This window comes from Aquarana catesbeiana, linkage group LG09 (assembly GCF_042186555.1).
Source record: "Aquarana catesbeiana isolate 2022-GZ linkage group LG09, ASM4218655v1, whole genome shotgun sequence".
Taxonomy (NCBI): domain Eukaryota; kingdom Metazoa; phylum Chordata; class Amphibia; order Anura; family Ranidae; genus Aquarana; species Aquarana catesbeiana.
The window spans coordinates 240,480,464-240,506,981 of NC_133332.1; the positions used below are offsets into that span (position 1 = coordinate 240,480,464).

The 26,518-nt window shown below is 55.9% G+C and overlaps 1 protein-coding gene across 1 annotated transcript in view; it reads left to right on the forward strand.

Annotated features, from left to right (window-relative positions):
* The window catches only part of HDAC6 (histone deacetylase 6), a 159,567-nt gene that overhangs the window by 10,078 nt on the left and 122,971 nt on the right, over positions 1-26,518 (forward strand). The window lies entirely within an intron of this gene.

The following is a 26,518-nucleotide window of genomic DNA, read 5'->3' on the forward strand; positions in this document are numbered from 1 at the left end:
TTGGTGTTACCAGAACACTGTAAGCCCTCACAGTTACTCTTGGTGGGTGCTGGAACGGGCCCTGCTGTGTTATATCAAGAATTCAGTGGCGGCTGGTGAAGTTTTAGGATGGGGGGGCACCAGACCTTGCCCTTCCTTTTTTACCCCTCCCACTTGGTGAAAATGGGCATAGTTTCAGCGAAATAGTGGGCGTGGCTCTAAGGTGGTGTGGTTAGTGTCAGATGAACGAGGGATGGAGGGAGAGGGAGAGAGGGATGGAGGGACAGCAGGCCCAGATCCTACACAACAATAGAAGTATATGTATTCTAGAAAGTTTAACAATCAGCAGATAAAGATATTTCAAACACCTGGTAATAGCACTTCAATCATATTCGGCACCTTGGTTGTTATGGTGTCAGGATGAACGAAGCACATTATTTCTATTATTACATTGTTATATAAAATGAAAGAGTCCAACCTTACATCAGGTGCCCCCAGTGGAGTCCCTCCTTACATGCAGCCTGTGTCACATAAAATGCAGCCTGTGTCCCACCAAATACAGCAGCCTGTGTCCACCAAATACAGCAGCCTGTGTCCACCAAATGCAGCCAGCCTGTGTCCCACCAAATACATCAGCCTGTGTCCCACCAAATACAGCAGCCTGTGTCCTGTGTCCCCACCAAATGCAGCAGCCTGTGTCCCCCCAAATACAGCAGCCTGTGTCTCACCAAATGCAGCAGCCTGTGTCCCACCAAATGCAGCAGCCTGTGTCACCAAATGCAGCAGCCTGTTTCACCATGCAGCAGCCTGTGTCACCACAAAATGCAGCAGCCTGTGTCACCATGCAGCAGCCTGTGTCCCACCAAATGCAGCAACCTGTGTCACCACCAAGTGCAGCAGCCTGTGTCACCACCAAATGCAGCAGCCTGTGTCACCACCAAATGCAGCAGCCTGTGTCACCACCAAATGCAGCAGCCTGTGTCACCACCAAATGCAGCAGCCTGTGTCACCACCAAATGCAGCAGCCTGGGTCACAATGCAGCAGCCTGTGTCACCCCCAAACGCAGCAGCCTATGTCACCCCAAATAAAGTGGTCTGCCTGTGTCACATCATACCCCCATTGCTTACCTTGCTGTGTGTTGTCCTCTCCAGTGGTGTCTCCTTCCAGCGGCGATGGAGAGGTCCGCTCCTCTCATACTTCCTGTTTCATCTCTCCTGGGCGCAATGGGAGAGAGAAAACAGGAAGTGACATCAAACTCAGATGTCAAACCACCTGGACGTAGTATTACATACTACGAGCGCCGGGCGGAAGCTACTCGGCGCTTCAGAAAGCGCCGAAAGGCGGGCTAAACCCCCACAAATGAAGCGCCATGTCTGCAATCTCGTGATTGCATAGACGTGGCGCTTCCCATAAGTGCACTGTGTCCGGCGTCGCACTGTGTCCGGCGTCACACTGTGTCTGGCGTCCGAACACAGTGCACTTAAGGACCTTTTTTTTTTTTTTTTTTTTTAAAGGGCCAGTTTAAAAAAAAATTTTTTTTAACTTTTTTTTGTGACTGCCTGGAGGGGGGGCGGCACCCATGCACCCCCTATGGACGGGCCGCCACTGCAAGAACTGTAATTACATGCCCCTGTTGAACAGGGTCAGAAAAATTGGGCCTTTGGTGGTGGTATGGTGGTGTTGCCACAGCATTGTAAGCCCTCACAGTTACTCTTGGTGGGCGCAGGAACGGGCTCTGCTGTGAAATATTAGATCAAAAATTGTAATTACACGTCCCTGTTACACAGGGGCAGAAAAATTGGGCTTTAGGCACTGGTGCCACAACACCGCAACCCCTCCCAGATATTCTAGTTGAGCGCAGGAACGTGCCCTGCTGTGAAATATTGCAGCAAAAATTGTAATTACGCGCCCCTGTTAAACAGGGGCAGAAAAATTAGGCCTTAGGTGGCGGTGGTGGTGCCACAACACTGCAACCCCTCACAGATACTCTAGTTGAGCGCAGGAACGAGCCCTGCTGCAAAATATTACAGAAAAAATTGTAATTACACGCCCCTGTTAAACTGGGGCAGAAAAATTGGGCTTTAGGCACTGGTGGTAGTGCCCAGAACCAAAAATGTTCTTAGAAGCTATCAACATGAACATTGAGGAGGAATAGGATAGTCACTCAGCATAATAGGATAGTCATTCAGCATCAGCATAGGCAGTCTTCAAGGGATCTCACATTCATAAAAAAATTAATCGGTTACATCAGCATCAGGTGCTTGGTAGCTGGTGATCCAAGACTGATTCATTTTTATGAAGGTGAGCTGATCAACTGAGTCTGTGGACAGGCGCACTCTGTGATCGGTTATAAAATCTCTAGCAGCACTGAATATGCGTTCAGATAGAACGCTGGATGCAGGACAGGCCAGTAGCTCAATTGCATACTGTGCAAGCTCTGGCCAGTGATCCATCCACAAGACCCAGTAACCCAGTGGATTTTCGTTTTAAAAGGTCTCCAAGTCCGATCTTGCCCCAAGGTATTTCTGCACCATGTAAATCAGACGCTGGTGATGGTTGCTGGAACCGATCAGACCTTGGGGCTGCAGGCTAAAAAATTGTCTGAACGCATCAGTTAGATGGCCACCTTCTCCCCTGCTCCTTCTGTGACTGACCAAAGCCTCAGCAACACGTTGTCCAGGAGGACCAGGAAATTGTAACCTCCCAGGCTCTGGAAATGCATTGCACAAACCTTTCTGCAAGGGCTCCTGAAGATGTTTCATCCTCTGCTCCCTCTGTGAAGGCTGGATAAGTTCCGCAACCTTACCCTTGTAACGTGGATCAAGAGGGGTTGCCAGCCAGTACTGATTCCTCTCCTTGATACCACAAATCCGAGGGTCCTTTCGCAGGCTTTGCAGGATCAGGGAGGCCATGCAGCATAGGTTTGCTGAGGCTGATCCTCTGGGTCACTAAGGACGACATGATCCGCAGCCACGTACAAGTCCATGGGTTTCTGGGGACTTAAAATGATCCCTTGAAGACTGCTGCTGATGCTAAGTGCTAGGTTCCACCTCCATGCTGACACAATCCTCATCCTCCTCCTCTTCCTGTGTGATAGACGGGCCTGCAGGAATACTGTCTGGATAAAGGGGGCCTTGAGCGGTAAGGAAGTCCTCCTCTTCCTCCCTCTGTTCTGCCTCAAGTGCCCTGTTCATTATTCCACGTAGCGTGTGCTCTAACAGGAAGACAAGAGGGACAGTATCACTGATGCATGCACTGTCGCTGCTCACCATCCTCATGGCCTTCTCAAATGGTGACAGGACAGTGCATGCATCCTTGATCATTAGCCACTGACGTGGTGAAAAAAGCCAAGCTCCCCTGACCCTGTCCTAGTGCCATACTCGCACAGGTACTCATTGATGGCCCTCTACTGCATGTGCAGCCGCTGCAGCATTGCCAACATTGAGTTCCACCTGGTGGGCATGTCACAGATGAGGCGGTTCTTGGGCAGGTTGCATTCCTTTTGAAGGTCAGTCAGCCGACCACTGGCATTATATGACCGGTGGAAATGCCCACAGACTTTTCTGGCCTGCCTTAGGAGATCCTGTAAGCCCGGGTACCTGCACAAGAACCGCTGCACCAAATTAAGGACGTGAGCCAAACAGGGAACATGGGTGAAGTGTCCCTGTCGGAGGGCAGAGAGGAGGTTGGTGCCATTGTCGCAAACCACCATTCCTGGCGTCAACCACCTCTGAACCTGCCCCTGCAGTGCTGCCAGAATCTCTGCCCCAGTGTGGCTCCTGTCCCCTAAGCAGACCAACTCAAGCACCGCATGGCATCTTTTTGCCTGAGTGCTTGCGTAGCCCCTAGTATTCAGTATTCAGACCCCCTTAAATTTTTCACTCTTTGTTATATTGCAACCATTTACTAAAATCATTTAAGTTCATTTTTTCCTCATTAATGTACACACAGCACCCCATATTGACAGAAAAACACAGAATTGTTGACATTTTTGCAGATTTATTAAAAAAGAAAAACTGAAATATCACATGGTCCTAAGTATTCAGACCCTTTGCACAGTATTTAGTAGAAGCACTCTTTTGATCTAATACAGTCATGAGTCTTTTTGGGAAAGATGCAACAAGTTTTTCACACCTGGATTTGGGGATCCTCTGCCATTCCTCCTTGCAGATCCTCTCCAGTTGTCAGGTTGGATGGTAAACATTGGTGGACAGCCATTTTTAGGTCTCTCCAGAGATGCTCAATTGGGTTTAAGTCAGGGCTTTGGCTGGGCCATTCAAGAACAGTCACTGAGTTGTTGTGAAGCCACTCCTTTGTTATTTTAGCTGTGTGCTTAGGGTCATTGTCTTGTTGGAAGGTAAACTTTCGGCCCAGTCTGAGGTCCTGGGCACTCTGGAGAAGGTTTTCGTCCAGGATATCCCTGAACTTGGCCGCATTAATCTTTCCCTGGATTGCAACCAGTCTTCCTGTCCCTGCAGCTGAAAAACACCCCCACAGCATGATGCTGCCACCATGCTTCACTGTTGGGACTGTATTGGACAGGTGATGAGCAGTGCCTGGTTTTCTCCACACATACTGCTTAGAATTAAGGCCAAAAAGTTCTATCTTGGTCTCATCAGACCATCTTGGAGTCCTTCAGGTGTTTTTTAGTAAACTCCATGCGGGCTTTCATGTGTCTTGCACTGAGGAGAGGCTTCTGTCGGGCCACTCTGCCATAAAGCCCCAACTGGTGGAGGGCTGCAGTGATGGTTGACTTTCTACAAATTTCTCCCATCTCCTGACTGCATCTCTGGAGCTCAGCCACAGTGATCTTTGGGTTCTTCTTTACCTTTCTCACCAAGGGCTCTTCTCCCCCGATAGCTCAGTTTGGCCGGACGGTCAACTCTAGGAAGGGTTCTCCCAAACGTCTTCCATTTAAGGATTACGGAGGCCACTGTGAACCTTAAGTGCAGCAGAAATCTTTTGTAACCTTGGCCAGATCTGTGCCTTGCCACAATTCTGTCTCTGAGCTCTTTAGGCAGTTCCTTTGACCTCATGATTCTCATTTGCTCTGACATGTACTGTGAGCTGCAAGGTCTTATATAGACAGGTGTGTGGCTTTTCTAATCAAGTCCAATCAGTATAATCAAACACAGCTGGACTCAAATGAAGGTGTAGAACCATTTCAAGGATGATCAGAAGAAATGGACAGCACCTGAGTTAAATATATGAGTGTCACAGCAAAAGGTCTGAATACTTAGGACCATGTGATATTTCAGTTTTTCTTTTTTAATAAAGAGATGTGCCTCCTCCTCCTCTCTTCTATCAGGCACCCACATAGAGTCAGTGACCTCATCATCCCCTCCCTCCTAGCCACTGGAGCAAACCTGGCAGTATGCTGCAGCTGGGGGAACATGACTGCCAGTTTCTTGTCCTTCTGGGGCACCCCCTCTCTCTGGGCTCACGTTACTGCCTTCATCCTCAACCTGGGTACCATCATTGGAGCCTTCAAAACGCTGCGCATCCTCCTGCAGCATGTACCCGACACTGTGGTTGAACAGTTCGGGGGACTCCTCAGGACATGATGGTGGGGCTAGGAAAGGAGTGACTGATGCCATTGAGCTGATGGCATAGGCCACTTTGGCAGCTGCATTGGCAGCCAAACTTCTCTTAGCCTGGGTGACAGAGGATGAGGACGGCTTTGTGATCCACTCTACCAATTCTTCTGCATGCTGTGGCTCAACATGGCCAGCTGTCGAAAAAAAGTACAAGTGTGCCCCACGGCCACGTGCTGAGGATGCACCGTGTCTACGACCAGCACTGCTGGCTGTAGACACAGAGCCTGCTTGCTCTTTTAGTGGCCTGTGAGCGTCTGCCTTTCCTTGGTGGCCTTCCAGACATGCTGTAAAATTGGATTAGCAAAACACCGCCTGAAGTTTACTATAAAAATTACGCCAGGAATGGCCTGCAGTTTGGTATAGGCTTGGCTAGACTGAAATGCAGTGTATATATATATGCTGGAGACTGTATATATATTTAATGCACTGCAGATCACTGAATCACTTGCCTGCCTGCCTGCCTGAAAGTGTATTTCAAAATGTACACCAGCAATTGCCTGCAGTCAGATATAGGCTTGGCTAGACTAGAATGCAATGGATGCATATATGTTGGAGACTGTATATATATTTATATATTTAATGCACTGCAGATCACTGAATCACTTGCCTGACTGCCTGAAAGTGTATTTGAAAACGTACACCAGCAATGGCCTGCAGTTAGATATAGGCTTGGCTAGACTAGAATGCAGTGGATATATATATGTTGGAGACTGTATATATAGTTAATGCACTGCAGATCACTGAATCACTTGCCTGCCTGCCTCAAAGTGTATTTGAATACACCAGGAATGGCTTGCAGTCAGATCTAGCTATACAGTATATATATATATATATATATATATACACACACACACACACACACTGCAACTAACTGAATCAACTGCCTGCCTGAAGTATATTAGAAACAGTACACCAGGAGGAACGGTCTGCAGTGAGATCTAGCTAAACTGTATACAGTGTATATATATATATATATATATATATATATATATATATATATATATATTTATATTTATAGAGATATATACATATACATATATATCTCTATATATCTATCTATAAATATATATATATATATCTATCTATATCTATATATATACATACACTAAATGCACTGCAGCTAACTGAATCAACTGCCTGCTCAAAGTAAATTAAATGACACTCTCTCTGCCAAGAACACACTACACAAGGCCGACGTGCAGGCGGCCTTATATAGTGTGGGGCTGGCCAAAGCATGCGGGTCATAGTGCATGCTTGGCCAATCATCAGCCAGCAATGCACTGCGATGACGCAGTGCATTATGGGGCATGACGCGCCACTCGAATTTGGCGTGAACGCCCCATAATGTTCGATCTTCGTCGAGCGGTCGAACAGCCGATGTTCAAGAGGAATTCATGTTCAACTCGAACAGAAAGCTCATCCTTACTGGGGAGGTTAGTGAAGGCAAAAATGCATGAAGGACAAAAAAGGAGCATTAAAAACTTCCAGCATGCATGAGGACATTCACAGCATATTAAAATTATGGTAATTATGGAATGATGAAATAAATACAATACATTAGCAAACAATAATACATAGAATGTGATGTTAAAGGAGAAAACTTACCCTAATATAGTCCTTCTGCAGGACCTGAATGATGGCAGAACAGGTCTTTGGAATAATGATCCCCAGAGCCTGGGGGGAGATGCCTGTCGAGAACTTGATGTCCTGCAGACTTCTCCCTGTCGCCAAGTACTGCAACGTGGCGACTAGCCTTTGTTCAAGAGTGATGGCTTGCTGCATGCAGGTGTCCTACTTGGTAATATAAGGGTAATATAAGGGGACAGCAAAGCCAACAAACGGTGAAAAACGGAGTCCGTCATCCTGAGATAATTCCTGAAATCATCAGGATTATTCTCCTGGATCTCCCACAACAAAGGCATATGAGAGAATTGGTCGCGCTGGAGCAACCAATTCTTCGTCCATGAACTCCTACCCGCCCTGTTCATGGACTGGGCTTTGGTCAAAGTAAGAACCCCAACACCAAGCCACCACATAGCACAAAGTCTATGACAAGTACGTAACCGCAACATGGCTTCAAAACGGTCGGCTGGTTAGAACGAACTAACAGAACGCACTGAAAATCAGAAAGGCCTGAGAAGAGCAAGCTGAAAATCAGAAACGAGCGGACAAGAACGCACTGAAAATCAAGTACGTACTAGAAATAGCACGCACTGAAAACCAGAAGCCAACTGACTACACGCATTGAAAACCAGATACGAACCCACAAGCACAAACTGAAGAGCCGTAACGATCGGAAAAGCACGAGGCTGAAAAGCGAGAATCGTCTCTCAAACTTCTACTAACACGAGATTAGCAGAAGGAGCCCAAAGGGTGGCGCACTGGCTATTGAACTTCCCTTTTCTAGTACTGTCGTACATGTACGTCAGCGCGTTTTTGGCGATCAGAATTTCTAACGACATTTGTGCAACCGTGTGTATGCAAGACAAGTTTGAGACAACAATCGTCAAAAATAAATCCAGGATTTTGTTGTCGGAATGTCCGATCGTCTGTACATGGCATATGTGCTAAAGTTCTTCAGTCTTCTTAGCAACCCATCTAGTTGGTTACACATTTCCCTTTCTGGGGTTGCATGCGGTATCCTCTCTTCTTTATTTTCTGCTTGGTCAGAGAACACTGGGGGGAGGTTCCTTTCTTCCCAGGCTTTTTCTAAACATAAAATAAGCCATTAGTATTTTTTTTTATACAAGACAGAAATTGCTTTAGCAAGAGAACTGTTTTAACAAGCTTGCATTTAAATGTACATTATGGTCAAAGATAAAGCCACCACCAGGCTGGTACCACTCAGAGAAGCGGGCACTGGGTACACAGGTGGCGACACTTATGCTTACATTTGCAACTGTGGGTGGTAAAACTCTGTGCTTGAGCTTGGTTTTTACTGCCCCCCAACTGCTCCCCCTTAAGCTGCAAAAGCAGTGTACAGGGGTGTGTATATGACATGGGCACAATGGTAGTGCAGGTTTTTAGGCGTTAAAACAGGCAATGAGGAGGCGACATAAGGCCTCCTCATCATCTGTCAAATGCCCTCTAAAAAGGAATCCATCACAAATCACTCTTCAACGTGTGAAGCTTGTGTAAAAGAACCCTAAAGATTCAGATGTCTGCATGGGCAGCACAGAGGTAAGTGTTGGATACCTTTATTGTACCTTTCAACCTCTGATCCTGAAATAGGCTCCTATTGGGTATTCCCTTTTAAGTGTAACTATAGTTTTTGTTGTATGAGAGAAAGTATTAGGAAAAGGTTAGAAACCCTGCCAAGTTTTTCTTGCTGACTGTTTGAAGCAGTTGAGTGGACCAGTGGAGAAATTGTACCTTACTTCAGCAGAACAAAAGTGAAAGGAATTCAACAATTGTCACTGTAAAGCCTCATACACACGATCGGACTTTGTACAAACTTTCCCGTGGATTTTTGTTCAAAGGGCGTTGGCCGTAAACTAATTAAGCATACACACGGCAGGACTTTTTCGGCAACAAACACGAATGTAGTGACGTTTCAACTTACTGATGACACTTCAAAAAGAGGACGTTCAATTCTCCGGCGCCACCCTTTGGTCAACTTCTGTATTGTTGTTTGATCTTTTGCATTGGTTCTGAGCATGCGTGTTTGCAGTTTGTACAAAAGTCCGATGGTTTTGTGTACACACGATCAGACTTTGCTCCATCGGACTTTTGTTGCCGGAAAGTTTGTCCGTTTGCACAGCCAACAAAAGTCCGATGAAAACCGAAAAAGTTTGTCCGATGGAGCATACACACGGTCGGATGTTGCCTTAAAACAGCTAATTTGCATGTTTGTAGTCAAAAAGTCAGATCGTATGTTAACCACATGCCGACCGGGCCATAGCCGAAAGACGGCTACAGCGCGGTCGGCTTGTCCTGGGAGGGCGTCCATGGACGTCCTCCCAGAATCCTGCGCTCGCGCGCACCCGAGAACATCCGTGACCGCCGGGTCCATAGATCACGGCCGCTGATCGCGGCCGTTTACCATGTGATCGCACTGTCAAATGACGGAGCGATCACATGTAAACAAACTGGCGTCATGTTATGACGCCGGTTCCTCTCCTCTCTGTACCTATTGGTACAGTGTGAGGGGAGAGGGGGAGGGATCGGATGGTAGCAGCGCTGTGGGCTGCATGTGTAGTGCCCACAGCGCTGCTCAGTGACAAATACAGTCACATCCAGCCATCCATGCTCAGCCATCCCTCCATGCTCTAATGCCCTGCACTACCCCGCAATACTCTGCAATCCCCCGCAATACTCTGCAATACCCCGCACTACTCTGCAATACCCCGCACTACTCTGCAATACCCCGCCATACCCAGCCATACCCAGCCATACTCTGCCATACCCAGCCATACTCTGCCATACCCAGCCATACTCTGCCATACCCTGCAATACCCAGCCATGCTCGGCCATGCTCGGCCTCTGTATGTGGCCAGGCTGTGGAAGTCTCACACATGTGATATCGCCGTACTCAAGAGGAGTAGGAGAATCTATTTTGGGGTGCCATTTTTGGTATGTACATGCTATGTGTTAGAAATATTGTATAAATGGACAACTTTGTGTTAAAAAAAAAAAAAAAAAAAAAATGTGTTTTAACCACTTCCCGCCCCCACCGTCATATGACGTCCTTGACTTTGTGCGGGGATATCTGAATGATGCCTGCAGCTACAGGCATCATTCAGATATCAGCTTTTTCAGCCGGCGATTCCCTACACCATAAGCATGATCATAGCGGCTGTTCCACTGCTTGATCGTTCTTATGGGAGGCGAGAGGGGACGTCCCCCTCTTCCCGCCGCCCTCCGGTGCTTCTACCGACTTACCGCTACAATCGAAGCCAGGATCGTTTTTTTTTTTTATTATTTATTTCAGGCTTCCCAGCCTAGAGGTGAGATGTGGGGTCTTACTGACCCCATATTTCACTGTAAAGAGGACCTGTCATGCCATATTCCTATTACAAGGGATGTTTACATTCCTTGTAATAGGAATAAAAGTGATCAAAACATTTTTTTAGGAAAAAAGTGTCAAACTAAAATAAATAAAGTAAAATGAACAATAAAAAGAAAAAAAAACATTTTTTAAAGCGCCCCTGTCCGTGTACTCGCATGCAGAAGCGAATGCACACGTAAGTCCCGCCCACATATGAAAACGGTGTTCAAACCACACATGTGAGGTATCGGTGCGAACGTTAGAGCGAGAGCAATAATTTTAGCCCTAGACCTCCCCTGTAACTCAAAACATGTAACCAGTAAAAAATTTTAAAGCGTTGCCTATGGGGATTTTTAAGTAGCGAAGTTTGGCGTCATTCCACGAGCGTGTGCAATTTTGAAGGGTGACATGTTAGGTATCTATTTACTCGGCGTAACTTCATCTTTCACATTATGTAAAAACATTGGGCCAACTTTACTGTTTGTTTTTTTTTTTAAAGCACAAAACTGTTTTTTTTCCCAATAAAAAGCATTCAAAAAACTGCTGTGCAAATACCGTGCGAGATAAAAAGTTGCAACAACCGCCATTGTATTCTTAGGGTTTTTGCTAAAAAAAAACATATATAATGTTTTCGGGTTCTATGTAATTTTCTAGCAAATAAATGAGGATTTTTACATGTAGGAGAGAAATGTCAGAATTGGCCTGGGTGCTCCAAAACGCCTGGAGGTGCTCCCTGCATGTTGGGCCTCTGTATGTGGCCACGCTGTGTACAAGTCACACACATGTGGTATCGCCATACTCGGGAGTAATAACAGAATGTGTTTTGGGGTGTAATTTGTGGTATGCATATGCTGTGTGTGAGAAATAACCTGCTAATATGACAATTTTGTGAAAAAAAAAAAAAAAAAATCTTGATTTTGCAAAGAATTGTAGGAAAAATTTACAACTTCAAAAAACTCCCCATGCATCTTTCTAAATACCTTGGAATGTCTTCTTTCCAAAAAGGGGTCATGTGGGGGGTATTTGTACTTTTCTGGCATGTTAGGGTCTCAAGAATTCAGTACTTCAGGTGTGATCAATTTTCAGATATTGGCACCATAGCTTTTAGACTCTATAACTTTCACAAAGACCAAATAATATACACCAATTTGTACTTATTTTTACCAAAGCTATGTAGCAGTATAAACCGTGGCCAAAATTATGAAGAAAAATGACTAATTTGCTAAATTTTACAACATAAATTTCATTTTTTTAACGAATTTTCAGTCTTTTTTTCTTTTATAGCGCAAAAAATAAAAAACCCAACGGTGATTAAATACCACCAAAAGAAAGCTCTATTTGTGTGAAAAAAAGGACAAAAATTTCATATGGGTACAGTGTTGCATGACTGAGTAATTGTCATTCAAATTGTGAGAGCACCGAAAGCTGAAAATTGGACTGGTTAGGAAGGGGGTTTAAGTGCCAGTTGTCAAGTGGTTAACAGAATAGTGGAGGAAATCTTCCAATGGGGAGCCTGAGTGCTTTCGCACAGGAGTGGTGCGCTTGCGGGACGTTGGAAAAAGTCTTGCAAGTAGCAACCTTGGGGTGGTTTGGGAGCGCTGTATACAGCGCTCCTCCACCGCCCCTGCCTATTGGAATGAATGAGCAGCGCCTAAAAAGTGCTTCTGAAGCGCTGCAACACGGGCGCTTCTAACCCCTTCTTTGGCCGCTAGTGGCCGAAAAGCGCCGCTTAAACAACACTAAAGCTCGGGTGACCTCAGTGTGAAAGTAGCTTTAAAGTGACTTCTACACTGATAGTCAGGGAGCTGATTATTAGTGTCCTGATTATCGGTGCCATCCCAACAGTGCTGCCAATCAGTGCCCACCAGTGCTGCTAATCATTGCCACTTATTAGTGCTGCTAATCAGTGCCTTATCAGTGCCACCTACCAATGCTCATCAGTGCTGCCAATCTGCCTCCTCATCAGTGCCCATAAGTGAAGGAGAAAAATTACCTGTTTGCAAAATTTTATAACACTCTATGAAAAATCTTTTGTTTTTTTTCAAAATGTTGTATTTTTTCATTTATTTTGCAAAAAAATGAAAACTCCAGTGGTGATTAAATACCACCAAAAGAAAGATATATTTGTGTGAAATAAATTATACAAATTCCATTTGGGTCCAGTGTGACATGACCAAGCAATTGTCATTCAAATTGTCACAGCGCTGAAAGCTGGCCTGAGCAGTAAGGGGGTAAAAGTGCCTGGTATTGAAGTGGTTAAAGTAGCGTAGTTCTAAATAGCAAATATTCCGGAGCTGAAGTGGTTAATAGCTGCTAGGGATTCATTGTGTTCCTATACTCCAACACTGATAGGTTCTCTTTGGATCCAATCACTGAGGGGGATGGTTGGTCCTCTGTGGGAAGAGAGCGTAGGCAGTGTGGGGCAGGGTGAGGCAGAATGAGCCAGGGTGAGGCAGTGTGGGGCAGGGTGAGGCAGTGTGGGGCAGGGTGAGGCAGGGTGAGGCAGTGCGGGGCAGGGTGAGGCAGTGCGGGGCAGGGTGAGGCAGTGCGGGGCAGGGTGAGGCAGTGCGGGGCAGGGTGAGGCAGTGCGGGGCAGGGTGAGGCAGTGCGGGGCAGGGTGAGGCAGTGCGGGGCAGGGCGAGGCAGTGCGGGGCAGGGCGAGGCAGTGCGGGGCAGGCTGAGGCAATGCGGGGCAGGCTGAGGCAATGCGGGGCAGGCTGAGGCAATGCGGGGCAGGCTGAGGCAATGCGGGGCAGGCTGAGGCAATGCGGGGCAGGCTGAGGCAATGCGGGGCAGGCTGAGGCAATGCGGGGCAGGCTGAGGCAATGTGGAGCAGGGTGAAGCAATGTGGAGCAGGGTGAGGCAATGTGGAGCAGGGTGAGGCAGTGTTGGGCAGTGGCGTCGCTAGGGGGTGGCTATTGGGGCTATAGCCCCGAATCTGGGGCCCATAGCCCTGAGTCTCTTGCCGCAGGGTCCCTGCCTAACCAGCGGGCCGCAGCTACGGCAGGCGGGCTGCATGAGAGAGGCGGATGAGAGGACAGAAGCGAGCGGGCGGATGAGCAGAGATGACATCATCTCTCTCCGCCCCCTCCACATCACCGCTCTTCTGTCCTCACAGCATCTGACGAAACACCGGGCCTCTTCAATGTGGGAGCATGGTGACATCTCTCTCACTGCCCGCCACACATCAGCGCTCTTCATTATATATTAGAATGTAACAATAGAAACAATGCGCTTCAATCACCCTGACACCATATCAACCATGGTTCCATGATGATTGAAGCGCCAACACCAGCCATCCTGCAAAAAAAAATGCTTACCACCGGTGTGCCCCCCGCCCCCCCCCCCCCGACCAGGACTGCAAAAAGGTTGGTGACCGTTGCTATGGGCTCTAGCCCCAGAACGCCCCTGGTGTTGGGCAAGGTGAGACAGGGTGGGGCAGTGAGAGGCAGTGTTGGGCAGGGTGAGGCAGTGTGGGACAGGGTGAGGCAGTGTGGGGCAGGGTGAGGCAGTGTGGGGCAGGGTGAGGCAGTGTGGGGCAGGGTGAGGCAGTGTGGGGCAGGGTGAGGCAGTGTGGGGCAGGGTGAGGCAGTGTGGGGCAGGGTGAGGCAGTGTGGGGCAGTGTGGGGAAGTGTGAGACAGGGTGGGGCAGTGAGAGGCAGGGTGGGGCAGTGAGAGGCAGTGTTGGGCAAGGTGAGGCAGTGTTGGGCAAGGTGAGGCAGTGTTGGGCAAGGTGAGGCAGTGTTGGGCAGGGTGAGGCAGTGAGAGGCAGTGAGAGGCAGGGTGGGGCAGTGTGGAGCAGGGTGGGGCAAGGTGAGGCAGTGTGGGGCAGAGTGAGGCAGTGTTGGGCAAGGTGAGACAGGGTGGGGCAGTGAGAGGCAGTGTTGGGCAGGGTGAGGCAGTGTGGGACAGGGTGAGGCAGTGTTGGGCAAGGTGAGGCAGTGTGGGGCAGTGTGGGGAAGTGTGAGACAGTGTGGGGAAGTGTGAGACAGTGTGGGGCAGGGTCGGGCAGTGAGAGGCAGGGTGGGGCAGTGAGAGGCAGGGTGGGGCAGTGAGAGGCAGGGTGGGGCAGTGAGAGGCAGGGTGGGGCAGTGAGAGGCAGGGTGGGGCAGTGAGAGGCAGTGTTGGGCAAGGTGAGGCAGTGTTGGGCAAGGTGAGGCAGTGAGAGGCAGTGTTGGGCAGGGTGGGGCAGTGAGAGGCAGGGTGGGGCAGTGAGAGGCAGGGTGGGGCAGTGAGAGGCAGTGTTGGGCAAGGTGAGGCAGTGTTGGGCAAGGTGAGGCAGTGAGAGGCAGTGTTGGGCAAGGTGAGGCAGTGAGAGGCAGTGAGAGGCAGGGTGGGGCAGTGTGGAGCAGGGTGGGGCAGTGTGGAGCAGGGTGGGGCAGAGTGAGGCAGTGTTGGGCAAGGTGAGACAGGGTGGGGCAGTGAGAGGCAGTGAGAGGCAGGGTGGGGCAGTGTGGAGCAGGGTGGGGCAAGGTGAGGCAGTGTGGGGCAAAGTGAGGCAGTGTTGGGCAAGGTGAGACAGGGTGGGGCAGTGAGAGGCAGTGTTGGGCAGGGTGAGGCAGTGTGGGACAGGGTGAGGCAGTGTTGGGCAAGGTGAGGCAGTGTGGGGCAGTGTGGGGAAGTGTGAGACAGTGTGGGGAAGTGTGAGACAGTGTGGGGCAGGGTCGGGCAGTGAGAGGCAGGGTGGGGCAGTGAGAGGCAGGGTGGGGCAGTGAGAGGCAGGGTGGGGCAGTGAGAGGCAGGGTGGGGCAGTGAGAGGCAGGGTGGGGCAGTGAGAGGCAGGGTGGGGCAGTGAGAGGCAGTGTTGGGCAAGGTGAGGCAGTGTTGGGCAAGGTGAGGCAGTGTTGGGCAAGGTGAGGCAGTGAGAGGCAGTGTTGGGCAGGGTGGGGCAGTGAGAGGCAGGGTGGGGCAGTGAGAGGCAGGGTGGGGCAGTGAGAGGCAGGGTGGGGCAAGGTGAGGCAGTGTTGGGCAAGGTGAGGCAGTGTTGGGCAAGGTGAGGCAGTGTTGGGCAAGGTGAGGCAGTGAGAGGCAGTGTTGGGCAGGGTGAGGCAGTGAGAGGCAGTGAGAGGCAGTGAGAGGCAGGGTGGGGCAGGGTGGAGCAGGGTGGAGCAGGGTGGAGCAGGGTGGGGCAGAGTGAGGCAGTGTTGGGCAAGGTGAGACAGGGTGGGGCAGTGAGAGGCAGTGTGGGACAGGGTGAGGCAGTGTGGGACAGGGTGAGGCAGTGTGGGACAGGGTGAGGCAGTGTGGGACAGGGTGGGGAAGTGTGAGACAGTGTGGGGAAGTGTGAGACAGTGTGGGGCAGGGTGGGGCAGTGAGAGGCAGGATGGGGCAGTGAGAGGCAGGATGGGGCAGTGAGAGGCAGGATGGGGCAGTGAGAGGCAGGATGGGGCAGTGAGAGGCAGGGTGGGGCAGTGAGAGGCAGGGTGGGGCAGTGAGAGGCAGGGTGGGGCAAGGTGAGGCAGCGTGGGGCAAGGTGAGGCAGCGTGGGGCAAGGTGAGGCAGGGTGAGGCAGTGTGGGGCAGTGTGGGGCAGGGTGAGGCAGTGTGGGGCAGTGTGGGGCAGGGTGAGGCAGTGTGGGGCAGGGTGAGGCAGTGTTGGGCAGGGTAAAGCAGTGAGAGGCAGTATGGGGCAGGGTGAGGCAGTGTTGGGCAAGGTGAGGCAGTGTGGGGCAGGCTGAGGCAGTGTGGGGCAGGGTGAGGCAGTGTGGGGCAGGGTGAGGCAGTGTGGGGCAGGGTGAGGCAGTGTGGGGCAAGGTGAGGCAGTGTGGGGCAAGGTGAGGCAGTGTGGGGCAAGGTGAGGCAGTGTGGGGCAGGGTGAGGCAGTGTGGGGCAGGGTGAGGCAGTGTGGGGCAAGGTGAGGCAGTGTGGGGCAAGGTGAGGCAGTGTGGGGCAGGGTGAGGCAGTGTTGGGCAAGGTGAGGCAGTGTTGGGCAAGGTGAGGCAGTGTTGGGCAAGGTGAGGCAGTGTTGGGCAGGGTGAGGCAGTGAGAGGCAGTGAGAGGCAGGGTGGGGCAGTGTGGAGCAGGGTGGGGCAAGGTGAGGCAGTGTGGGGCAGAGTGAGGCAGTGTTGGGCAAGGTGAGACAGGGTGGGGCAGTGAGAGGCAGTGTTGGGCAGGGTGAGGCAGTGTGGGACAGGGTGAGGCAGTGTTGGGCAAGGTGAGGCAGTGTTGGGCAAGGTGAGGCAGTGTGGGGCAGTGTGGGGATGTGTGAGACAGTGTGGGGAAGTGTGAGACAGTGTGGGGCAGGGTCGGGCAGTGAGAGGCAGGGTGGGGCAGTGAGAGGCAGGGTGGGGCAGTGAGAGGCAGTGTTGGGCAAGGTGAGGCAGTGTTGGGCAAGGTGAGGCAGTGAGAGGCAGTGTTGGGCAGGGTGAGGCAGTGAGAGGCAGTGAGAGGCAGGGTGGGGCAGTGAGAGGCAGGGTGGGGCAAGGTGAGGCAGTGTGGGGCAGAGTGAGGCAGTGTTGGGCAAGGTGAGACAGGGTGGGGCAGTGAGAGGCAGTGTGGGACAGGGTGAGGCAGTGTGGGACAGGGTGAGGCAGTGTGGGACAGGGTGAGGCAGTGTGGGACAGGGTGAGGCAGTGTGGGACAGGGTGAGGCAGTGTGGGACAGGGTGAGGCAGTGTGGGACAGTGTGGGGAAGTGTGAGGCAGTGTGGGGAAGTGTGAGGCAGTGTGGGGCAGGGTCGGGCAGTGAGAGGCAGGGTGGGGCAGTGAGAGGCAGGGTGGGGCAAGGTGAGGCAGTGTTGTGCAAGGTGAGGCAGTGTTGGGCAAGGTGAGGCAGTGTGGGGCAAGGTGAGGCAGTGTGGGGCAAGGTGAGGCAGTGTGGGGCAAGGTGAGGCAGGGTGGAGCAGGGTGGGGCAGGGTGGAGCAGGGTGGGGCAGGGTGGGGCAGGGTGGAGCAGGGTGAGGCAGTGTGGGGCAGGGTGAGGCAGTGTGAGGCAGGGTGAGGCAGTGTGAGGCAGGGTAAAGCAGTGAGAGGCAGTATGGGGCAGGGTGAGGCAGTGTTGGGCAAGGTGAGGCAGTGTGGGGCAGGGTGAGGCAGTGTGGGGCAAGGTGAGGCAGTGTGGGGCAAGGTGAGGCAGTGTGGGGCAGGGTGAGGCAGTGTTGGGCAGGGTGAGGCAGTGTTGGGCAGGGTGAAGCAGTGTTGGGCAGGGTGAAGCAGTGAGAGGCAGTGTTTGGCAGGGTGAGGCAGTGTGGGGCAGGGTGAGGCAGTGAGAGGCAGTGTGGGGCAGTGTGGGGCAGTGTGGGGCAGGGTCGGGCAGTGTGGGGCAGGGTCGGGCAGTGTTGGGCAGGGTGGGGCAGTGAGAGGCAGGGTGAGGCAGTGAGAGGCAGGGTGAGGCAGTGAGAGGCAGGGTGAGGCAGTGAGAGGCAGGGTGAGGCAGTGAGAGGCAGGGTGAGGCAGTGTTGGGCAAGGTGAGGCAGGGTGAGGCAGTGTTGGGCAGGGTGAGGCAGTGTTGGGCAGGGTGAGGCAGTGTTGGGCAGGGTGAGGCAGTGTTGGGCAGGGTGAGGCAGTGTTGGGCAGGGTGAGGCAGTGTTGGGCAGGATGAGGCAGTTTTGGGCAGGGTGAGGCAGTGTTGGGCAGGGTGAGGCAGCGTTTGGAAGGGTGAGGCAGCGTGAGGCAAGGTGAGGCAGTGTGGGGCAGGGTGGGGCAGGGTGAGGCAGGGTGGGGCAGGGTGGAGCAAGGTGAGGCAGTGTGGAGCAGGGTGAGGCAGTGTGGGCAGGGTGAGGCAGTGTTGGGCAAGGTGAGGCAGTGTGGAGCAGGGTGAGGCAGTGTGGAGCAGGGTGAGGCAGTCAGAGGCAGTGTGGGGCAGGGTAAGGCGGTGAGAGGCAGTGTGGGCAGGGTGAGGCAGTGTGGGGCAGGGTGAGGCAGTGTGGGGCAGGGTGAGGCAGTGTGGGGCAGGGTGAGGCAGTGAGAGGCAGTGTGGGGCAGGGTGAGGCAGTGTGGGGCAGGGTGAGGCAGTGTGGGGCAGGGTGAGGCAGTGTGGGGCAGGGTGAGGCAGTGTGAGGCAGGGTGGGGCAGGGTGAGGCAGTGTTGGGCAGGGTGAGGCAGTGTTGGGCAGGGTGAGGCAGTGAGAGGCAGTGTTGGGCAGGGTGAGGCAGTGTTGGGCAGGGTGAGGCAGTGTTGGGCAGGGTGAGGCAGTGCGGGGCAGGGTGAGGCAGTGCGGGGCAGGGTGAGGCAGTGCGGGGCAGGGTGAGGCAGTGCGGGGCAGGGTGAGGCATTGTGTGGGGTAGGGTGAGGCAGTGTTGGGCAGCGTGAGGCAGTGTTGGGCAGGGTGAGGCAGTGTTGGGCAGGGTGAGGCAGTGTTGGGCAGCGTGAGGCAGTGTTGGGCAGGGTGAGGCAGGGTGGGGCAAGGTGGGGCAGGGTGAGGCAGGGTGAGGCAGTGTTGGGCAGGGTGAGGCAGTGAGAGGCAGTGTTGGGCAGGGTGAGGCAGTGTTGGGCAGGGTGAGGCAGTGCGGGGCAGGGTGAGGCAGTGCGGGGCAGGGTGAGGCAGTGCGGGGCAGGGTGAGGCAGGGTGAGGCAGTGCGGGGCAGGGTGAGGCAGTGCGGGGCAGGGTGAGGCAGTGCGGGGCAGGGTGAGGCATTGTGTGGGGTAGGGTGAGGCAGTGAGAGGCAGGGTGAGGCAGTGTTGGGCAGAGTGAGGCAGTGTTGGGCAGGGTGAGGCAGGGTGGGGCAGTGAGAAGCAGGGTGGGGCAGTGAGAAGCAGTGAGAGGCAGTGTTGGGCAGGGTGAGGCAGTGTTGGGCAGGGTGAGGCAGTGAGAGGCAGTGTTGGGCAGGGTGAGGCAGTGAGAGGCAGGGTGGGGCAGTGAGAGGCAGTGTTGGGCAGTGTGGGGCAGTGAGAGGCAGTGTGGGGCAGGGTGAGGCAGTGTTGGGCAGGGTGAGGCAGTGTGGGGCAGTGAGAGGCAGGGTGAGGCAGTGAGAGGCAGGGTGAGGCAGTGAGAGGCAGGGTGAGGCAGTGAGAGGCAGTGTTGGGCAGGGTGAGGCAGTGAGAGGCAGTGAGAGGCAGTGAGAGGCAGTGTTGGGCAGGGTGAGGCAGTGAGAGGCAGTGAGAGGCAGTGTTGGGCAGGGTGAGGCAGTGAGAGGCAGGGTGAGGCAGTGAGAGGCAGTGAGAGGCAGTGAGAGGCAGTGAGAGGCAGTGTTGGGCAGGGTGAGGCAGTGAGAGGCAGGGTGAGGCAGTGAGAGGCAGTGTTGGGCAGTGAGAGGCAGTGAGAGGCAGGGTGAGGCAGGGTGAGGCAGTGAGAGGCAGTGAGAGGCAGTGAGAGGCAGTGAGAGGCAGTGAGAGGCAGTGAGAGGCAGTGAGAGGCAGTGAGAGGCAGTGTTGGGCAGGGTGAGGCAGTGTTGGGCAGGGTGAGGCAGTGTTGGGCAGGGTGAGGCAGTGTTGGGCAGCGTGAGGCAGTGTTGGGCAGCGTGAGGCAGTGTTGGGCAGCGTGAGGCAGTGTTGGGCAGCGTGAGGCAGTGTTGGGCAGCGTGAGGCAGGGTGGGGCAAGGTGGGGCAGGGTGAGGCAGTGTTGGGCAGGGTGAGGCAGTGAGAGGCAGTGTTGGGCAGGGTGAGGCAGTGTTGGGCAGGGTGAGGCAGTGTTGGGCAGGGAGAAGCAGGGTGAGGCAGTGAGAGGCAGGGTGAGGCAGTGAGAGGCAGGGTGAGGCAGTGAGAGGCAGGGTGAGGCAGTGTGGGGCAGGGTGAGGCAGTGTGGGGCAGGGTGAGGCAGTGTGGGGCAAGGTGAGGCAGTGTGGGGCAGTGTGGGACAGGGTGAGGCAGTGTGGGACAGGGTGAGGTAGTGTTGGGCAGGGTGAGGCAGTGTGGGGCAGGGTGAGGCAGTGTGGGGCAGGGTGAGGCAGTGTGGGGCAGGGTGAGGCAGTGTTGGGCAAGGTGAGGCAGGGTGAAGCAGTGAGAGGCAGTGTGGGACAGGGTGAGGCAGTGTTGGGCAGGGTGAGGCAGTGTGGGGCAGGGTGAGGCAGTGTTGGGCAAGGTGAGGCAGTGTAGGGCAAGGTGAGGCAGTGTTGGGCAAGGTGAGGCAGTGTGGGGCAGGGTGAGGCAGTGTGGGGCAGGGTGAGGCAGTGAGAGGCAGTGTTGGGCAGGGTGAGGCAGTGTTGGGCAGGGTGAGGCAGTGTTGGGCAGGGTGAGGCAGGGTGGGGCAGTGAGAGGCAGGGTGGGGCGGTGAGGCAGTGCGGGGCAGGGTGAGGCAGTGCGGGGCAGGGTGAGGCAGTGCGGAGCAGGGTGAGGCAGTGCGTGGCAGGGTGAGGCAGTGCGGGGCAGGGTGAGGCATTGTGTGGGGTAGGGTGAGGCAGTGAGAGGCAGGGTGAGGCAGTGTTGGGCAGAGTGAGGCAGTGTTGGGCAGGGTGAGGCAGGGTGGGGCAGTGAGAAGCAGGGTGGGGCAGTGAGAAGCAGTGAGAGGCAGTGTTGGGCAGGGTGAGGCAGTGTTGGGCAGGGTGAGGCAGTGAGAGGCAGGGTGGGGCGGTGAGGCAGTGTTGGGCAGGGTGAGGCAGTGCGGGGCAGGGTGAGGCTGTGTGGGGTAGGGTGAGGCAGTGAGAGGCAGTGAGAGGCAGTGAGAGGCAGGGTGGGGCAGTGAGAGGCAGGGTGGGGCAAGGTGAGGCAGTGTGGGGCAGAGTGAGGCAGTGTTGGGCAAGGTGAGACAGGGTGGGGCAGTGAGAGGCAGTGTGGGACAGGGTGAGGCAGTGTGGGACAGGGTGAGGCAGTGTGGGACAGGGTGAGGCAGTGTGGGACAGGGTGAGGCAGTGTGGGACAGGGTGAGGGAGTGTGGGACAGTGTGGGGAAGTGTGAGGCAGTGTGGGGAAGTGTGAGGCAGTGTGGGGCAGGGTCGGGCAGTGAGAGGCAGGGTGGGGCAGTGAGAGGCAGGGTGCGGCAAGGTGAGGCAGTGTTGGGCAAGGTGAGGCAGTGTGGGGCAAGGTGAGGCAGTGTGGGGCAAGGTGAGGCAGTGTGGGGCAAGGTGAGGCAGTGTGGGGCAAGGTGAGGCAGTGTGGGGCAAGGTGAGGCAGTGTGGGGCAAGGTGAGGCAGGGTGGAGCAGGGTGGGGCAGGGTGGAGCAGGGTGGGGCAGGGTGGGGCAGGGTGGAGCAGGGTGAGGCAGTGTGAGGCAGTGTGGGGCAGGGTGAGGCAGTGTGAGGCAGTGTGAGGCAGGGTGAGGCAGTGTGAGGCAGGGTAAAGCAGTGAGAGGCAGTATGGGGCAGGGTGAGGCAGTGTTGGGCAAGGTGAGGCAGTGTGGGGCAGGGTGAGGCAGTGTGGGGCAAGGTGAGGCAGTGTGGGGCAAGGTGAGGCAGTGTGGGGCAGGGTGAGGCAGTGTGGGGCAGGGTGAGGCAGTGTTGGGCAGGGTGAGGCAGGGTGAGGCAGTGTTGGGCAGGGTGAAGCAGTGTTGGGCAGGGTGAAGCAGTGTTGGGCAGGGTGAAGCAGTGAGAGGCAGTGTTTGGCAGGGTGAGGCAGTGTGGGGCAGGGTGAGGCAGTGAGAGGCAGTGTGGGGCAGTGTGGGGCAGTGTGGGGCAGTGTGGGGCAGTGTGGGGCAGGGTCGGGCAGGGTCGGGCAGTGTGGGGCAGGGTCGGGCAGTGTGGGGCAGGGTCGGGCAGTGTTGGGCAGGGTGGGGCAGTGAGAGGCAGGGTGGGGCAGTGAGAGGCAGGGTGAGGCAGTGAGAGGCAGGGTGAGGCAGTGTTGGGCAAGGTGAGGCAGTGTTGGGCAAGGTGAGGCAGTGTTGGGCAAGGTGAGGCAGGGTGAGGCAGTGTTGGGCAGGGTGAGGCAGTGTTGGGCAGGGTGAGGCAGTGTTGGGCAGGGTGAGGCAGTGTTGGGCAGGGTGAGGCAGTGTTGGGCAGGGGGCAGGGTGAGGCAGTGTTGGGCAGGGTGAGGCAGCGTTGGGAAGGGTGAGGCAGCGTGAGGCAAGGTGAGGCAGTGTGGGGCAGGGTGGGGCAGGGTGAGGCAGGGTGGGGCAGGGTGGAGCAAGGTGAGGCAGTGTGGAGCAGGGTGAGGCAGTGTGGGCAGGGTGAGGCAGTGTTGGGCAAGGTGAGGCAGTGTGGAGCAGGGTGAGGCAGTGTGGAGCAGGGTGAAGCAGTCAGAGGCAGTGTGGGGCAGGGTAAGGCGGTGAGAGGCAGTGTGGGCAGGGTGAGGCAGTGTGGGGCAGGGTGAGGCAGTGTGGGGCAGGGTGAGGCAGTGTGGGGCAGGGTGAGGCAGTGTGGGGCAGGGTGAAGCAGTGAGAGGCAGTGTGGGGCAGGGTGAAGCAGTGTGGGGCAGGGTGAGGCAGTGTGGGGCAGGGTGAGGCAGTGTGGGGCAGGGTGAGGCAGGGTGGGGCAGTGAGAGGCAGGGTGGGGCAGGGTGAGGCAGTGAGAGGCAGGGTGAGGCAGTGAGAGGCAGGGTGAGGCAGTGTTGGGCAGGGTGAGGCAGTGTTGGGCAGGGTGAGGCAGTGTTGGGCAGGGTGAGGCAGGGTGGGGCAAGGTGGGGCAGGGTGAGGCAGTGTTGGGCAGGGTGAGGCAGTGTTGGGCAGGGTGAGGCAGTGAGAGGCAGTGTTGGGCAGGGTGAGGCAGTGTTGGGCAGGGTGAGGCAGTGCGGGGCAGGGTGAGGCAGTGCGGGGCAGGGTGAGGCAGTGCGGGGCAGGGTGAGGCATTGTGTGGGGTAGGGTGAGGCAGTGTTGGGCAGGGTGAGGCAGTGTTGGGCAGGGTGAGGCAGTGTTGGGCAGCGTGAGGCAGTGTTGGGCAGCGTGAGGCAGTGTTGGGCAGCGTGAGGCAGGGTGGGGCAAGGTGGGGCAGGGTGAGGCAGTGTTGGGCAGGGTGAGGCAGTGTTGGGCAGGGTGAGGCAGTGTTGGGCAGGGTGAGGCAGTGAGAGGCAGTGTTGGGCAGGGTGAGGCAGTGCTGGGCAGGGTGAGGCAGTGCGGGGCAGGGTGAGGCAGTGCGGGGCAGGGTGAGGCAGTGCGGGGCAGGGTGAGGCAGTGCGGGGCAGGGTGAGGCATTGTGTGGGGTAGGGTGAGGCAGTGAGAGGCAGGGTGAGGCAGTGTTGGGCAGAGTGAGGCAGTGTTGGGCAGGGTGAGGCAGGGTGGGGCAGTGAGAAGCAGGGTGGGGCAGTGAGAAGCAGTGAGAGGCAGTGTTGGGCAGGGTGAGGCAGTGTTGGGCAGGGTGAGGCAGTGAGAGGCAGTGTTGGGCAGGGTGAGGCAGTGTTGGGCAGTGTGGGGCAGTGAGAGGCAGTGTTGGGCAGGGTGAGGCAGTGTTGGGCAGGGTGAGGCAGTGAGAGGCAGTGTTGGGCAGGGTGAGGCAGTGTTGGGCAGTGTGGGGCAGTGAGAGGCAGTGTGGGGCAGGGTGAGGCAGTGTTGGGCAGGGTGAGGCAGTGTGGGGCAGTGAGAGGCAGGGTGAGGCAGTGAGAGGCAGGGTGAGGCAGTGAGAGGCAGTGAGAGGCAGTGAGAGGCAGTGTTGGGCAGGGTGAGGCAGTGTTGGGCAGGGTGAGGCAGTGAGAGGCAGGGTGGGGCAGTGAGAGGCAGTGAGAGGCAGTGTTGGGCAGGGTGAGGCAGTGAGAGGCAGGGTGGGGCAGTGAGAGGCAGTGAGAGGCAGGGTGAGGCAGGGTGAGGCAGGGTGAGGCAGTGAGAGGCAGTGAGAGGCAGTGAGAGGCAGTGTTGGGCAGGGTGAGGCAGGGTGAGGCAGTGTTGGGCAGGGTGAGGCAGTGTTGGGCAGGGTGGGGCAGTGAGAGGCAGTGAGAGGCAGTGTTGGGCAGGGTGAGGCAGTGAGAGGCAGGGTGGGGCAGTGAGAGGCAGTGAGAGGCAGGGTGAGGCAGTGAGAGGCAGTGAGAGGCAGGGTGAGGCAGGGTGAGGCAGGGTGAGGCAGTGAGAGGCAGTGAGAGGCAGTGAGAGGCAGTGTTGGGCAGGGTGAGGCAGGGTGAGGCAGTGTTGGGCAGGGTGAGGCAGTGTTGGGCAGGGTGAGGCAGTGTTGGGCAGGGTGAGGCAGTGTTGGGCAGGGTGAGGCAGTGTTGGGCAGCGTGAGGCAGTGTTGGGCAGCGTGAGGCAGTGTTGGGCAGGGTGAGGCAGGGTGAGGCAGTGTTGGGCAGGGTGAGGCAGTGTTGGGCAGTGAGAGGCAGTGTTGGGCAGGGTGAGGCAGTGTTGGGCAGTGAGAAGCAGGGTGAGGCAGTGAGAGGCAGGGTGAGGCAGTGAGAGGCAGGGTGAGGCAGTGTGGGGCAGGGTGAGGCAGTGTGGGGCAGGGTGAGGCAGTGTGGGGCAAGGTGAGGCAGTGTGGGGCAGTGTGGGACAGGGTGAGGCAGTGTGGGACAGGGTGAGGTAGTGTTGGGCAGGGTGAGGCAGTGTGGGGCAGGGTGAGGCAGTGTGGGGCAGGGTGAGGCAGTGTGGGGCAGGGTGAGGCAGTGTGGGGCAGGGTGAGGCAGGGTGAAGCAGTGAGAGGCAGTGTGGGACAGGGTGAGGCAGTGTTGGGCAGGGTGAGGCAGTGTGGGGCAGGGTGAGGCAGTGTTGGGCAAGGTGAGGCAGTGTAGGGCAAGGTGAGGCAGTGTTGGGCAAGGTGAGGCAGTGTGGGGCAGGGTGAGGCAGTGTGAGGCAGTGTTGGGCAGGGTGAGGCAGTGTTGGGCAGGGTGAGGCAGTGTTGGGCAGGGTGAGGCAGTGTTGGGCAGGGTGAGGCAGTGTTGGGCAGGGTGAGGCAGGGTGGGGCAGTGAGAGGCAGGGTGGGGCGGTGAGGCAGTGTTGGGCAGGGTGAGGCAGTGCGGGGCAGGGTGAGGCAGTGCGGGGCAGGGTGAGGCAGTGCGGGGCAGGGTGAGGCAGTGCGGGGCAGGGTGAGGCATTGTGTGGGGTAGGGTGAGGCAGTGAGAGGCAGGGTGAGGCAGTGTTGGGCAGAGTGAGGCAGTGTTGGGCAGGGTGAGGCAGGGTGGGGCAGTGAGAAGCAGTGAGAGGCAGTGTTGGGCAGGGTGAGGCAGTGTTGGGCAGGGTGAGGCAGTGAGAGGCAGGGTGGGGCGGTGAGGCAGTGTTGGGCAGGGTGAGGCAGTGCGGGGCAGGGTGAGGCAGTGCGGGGCAGGGTGAGGCATTGTGTGGGGTAGGGTGAGGCAGTGAGAGGCAGGGTGAGGCAGTGAGAGGCAGGGTGAGGCAGTGTTGGGCAGGGTGAGGCAGGGTGGGGCAGTGAGAAGCAGGGTGGGGCAGTGAGAAGCAGTGAGAGGCAGTGTTGGGCAGGGTGAGGCAGTGTTGGGCAGGGTGAGGCAGTGAGAGGCAGTGTTGGGCAGGGTGAGGCAGTGAGAGGCAGGGTGGGGCAGTGAGAGGCAGGGTGGGGCAGGGTGAGGCAGTGTTGGGCAGGGTGAGGCAGTGTGGGGCAGGGTGAGGCAGTGTGGGGCAGGGTGAGGCAGTGTGGGGCAGGGTGATGCAGTGAGAGGCAGGGTGAGGCAGTGAGAGGCAGGGTGAGGCAGTGAGAGGCAGGGTGAGGCAGTGAGAGGCAGTGAGAGGCAGTGAGAGGCAGGGTGAGGCAGGGTGAGGCAGTGTTGGGCAGGGTGAGGCAGTGAGAGGCAGTGAGAGGCAGTGTTGGGCAGGGTGAGGCAGTGAGAGGCAGGGTGAGGCAGTGTTGGGCAGGGTGAGGCAGTGAGAGGCAGTGTTGGGCAGGGTGAGGCAGTGAGAGGCAGTGAGAGGCAGGGTGGGGCAGTGAGAGGCAGTGTTGGGCAGGGTGAGGCAGTGTTGGGCAGTGAGAGGCAGTGTTGGGCAGTGAGAGGCAGGGTGAGGCAGTGAGAGGCAGTGTTGGGCAGGGTGAGGCATTGTTGGGCAGGGTGAGGCAGTGTTGGGCAGTGAGAGGCAGGGTGAGGCAGTGAGAGGCAGTGAGAGGCAGGGTGAGGCAGTGTGGGGCAGGGTGAGGCAGTGTGGGACAGGGTGAGGCAGTGTGGGACAGGGTGAGGCAGTGTGGGACAGGGTGAGGCAGTGTGGGGCAGGGTGAGGCAGTGTTGGGCAAGGTGAGGCAGTGTAGGGCAAGGTGAGGCAGTGTTGGGCAGGGTGAGGCAGTGTTGGGCAGGGT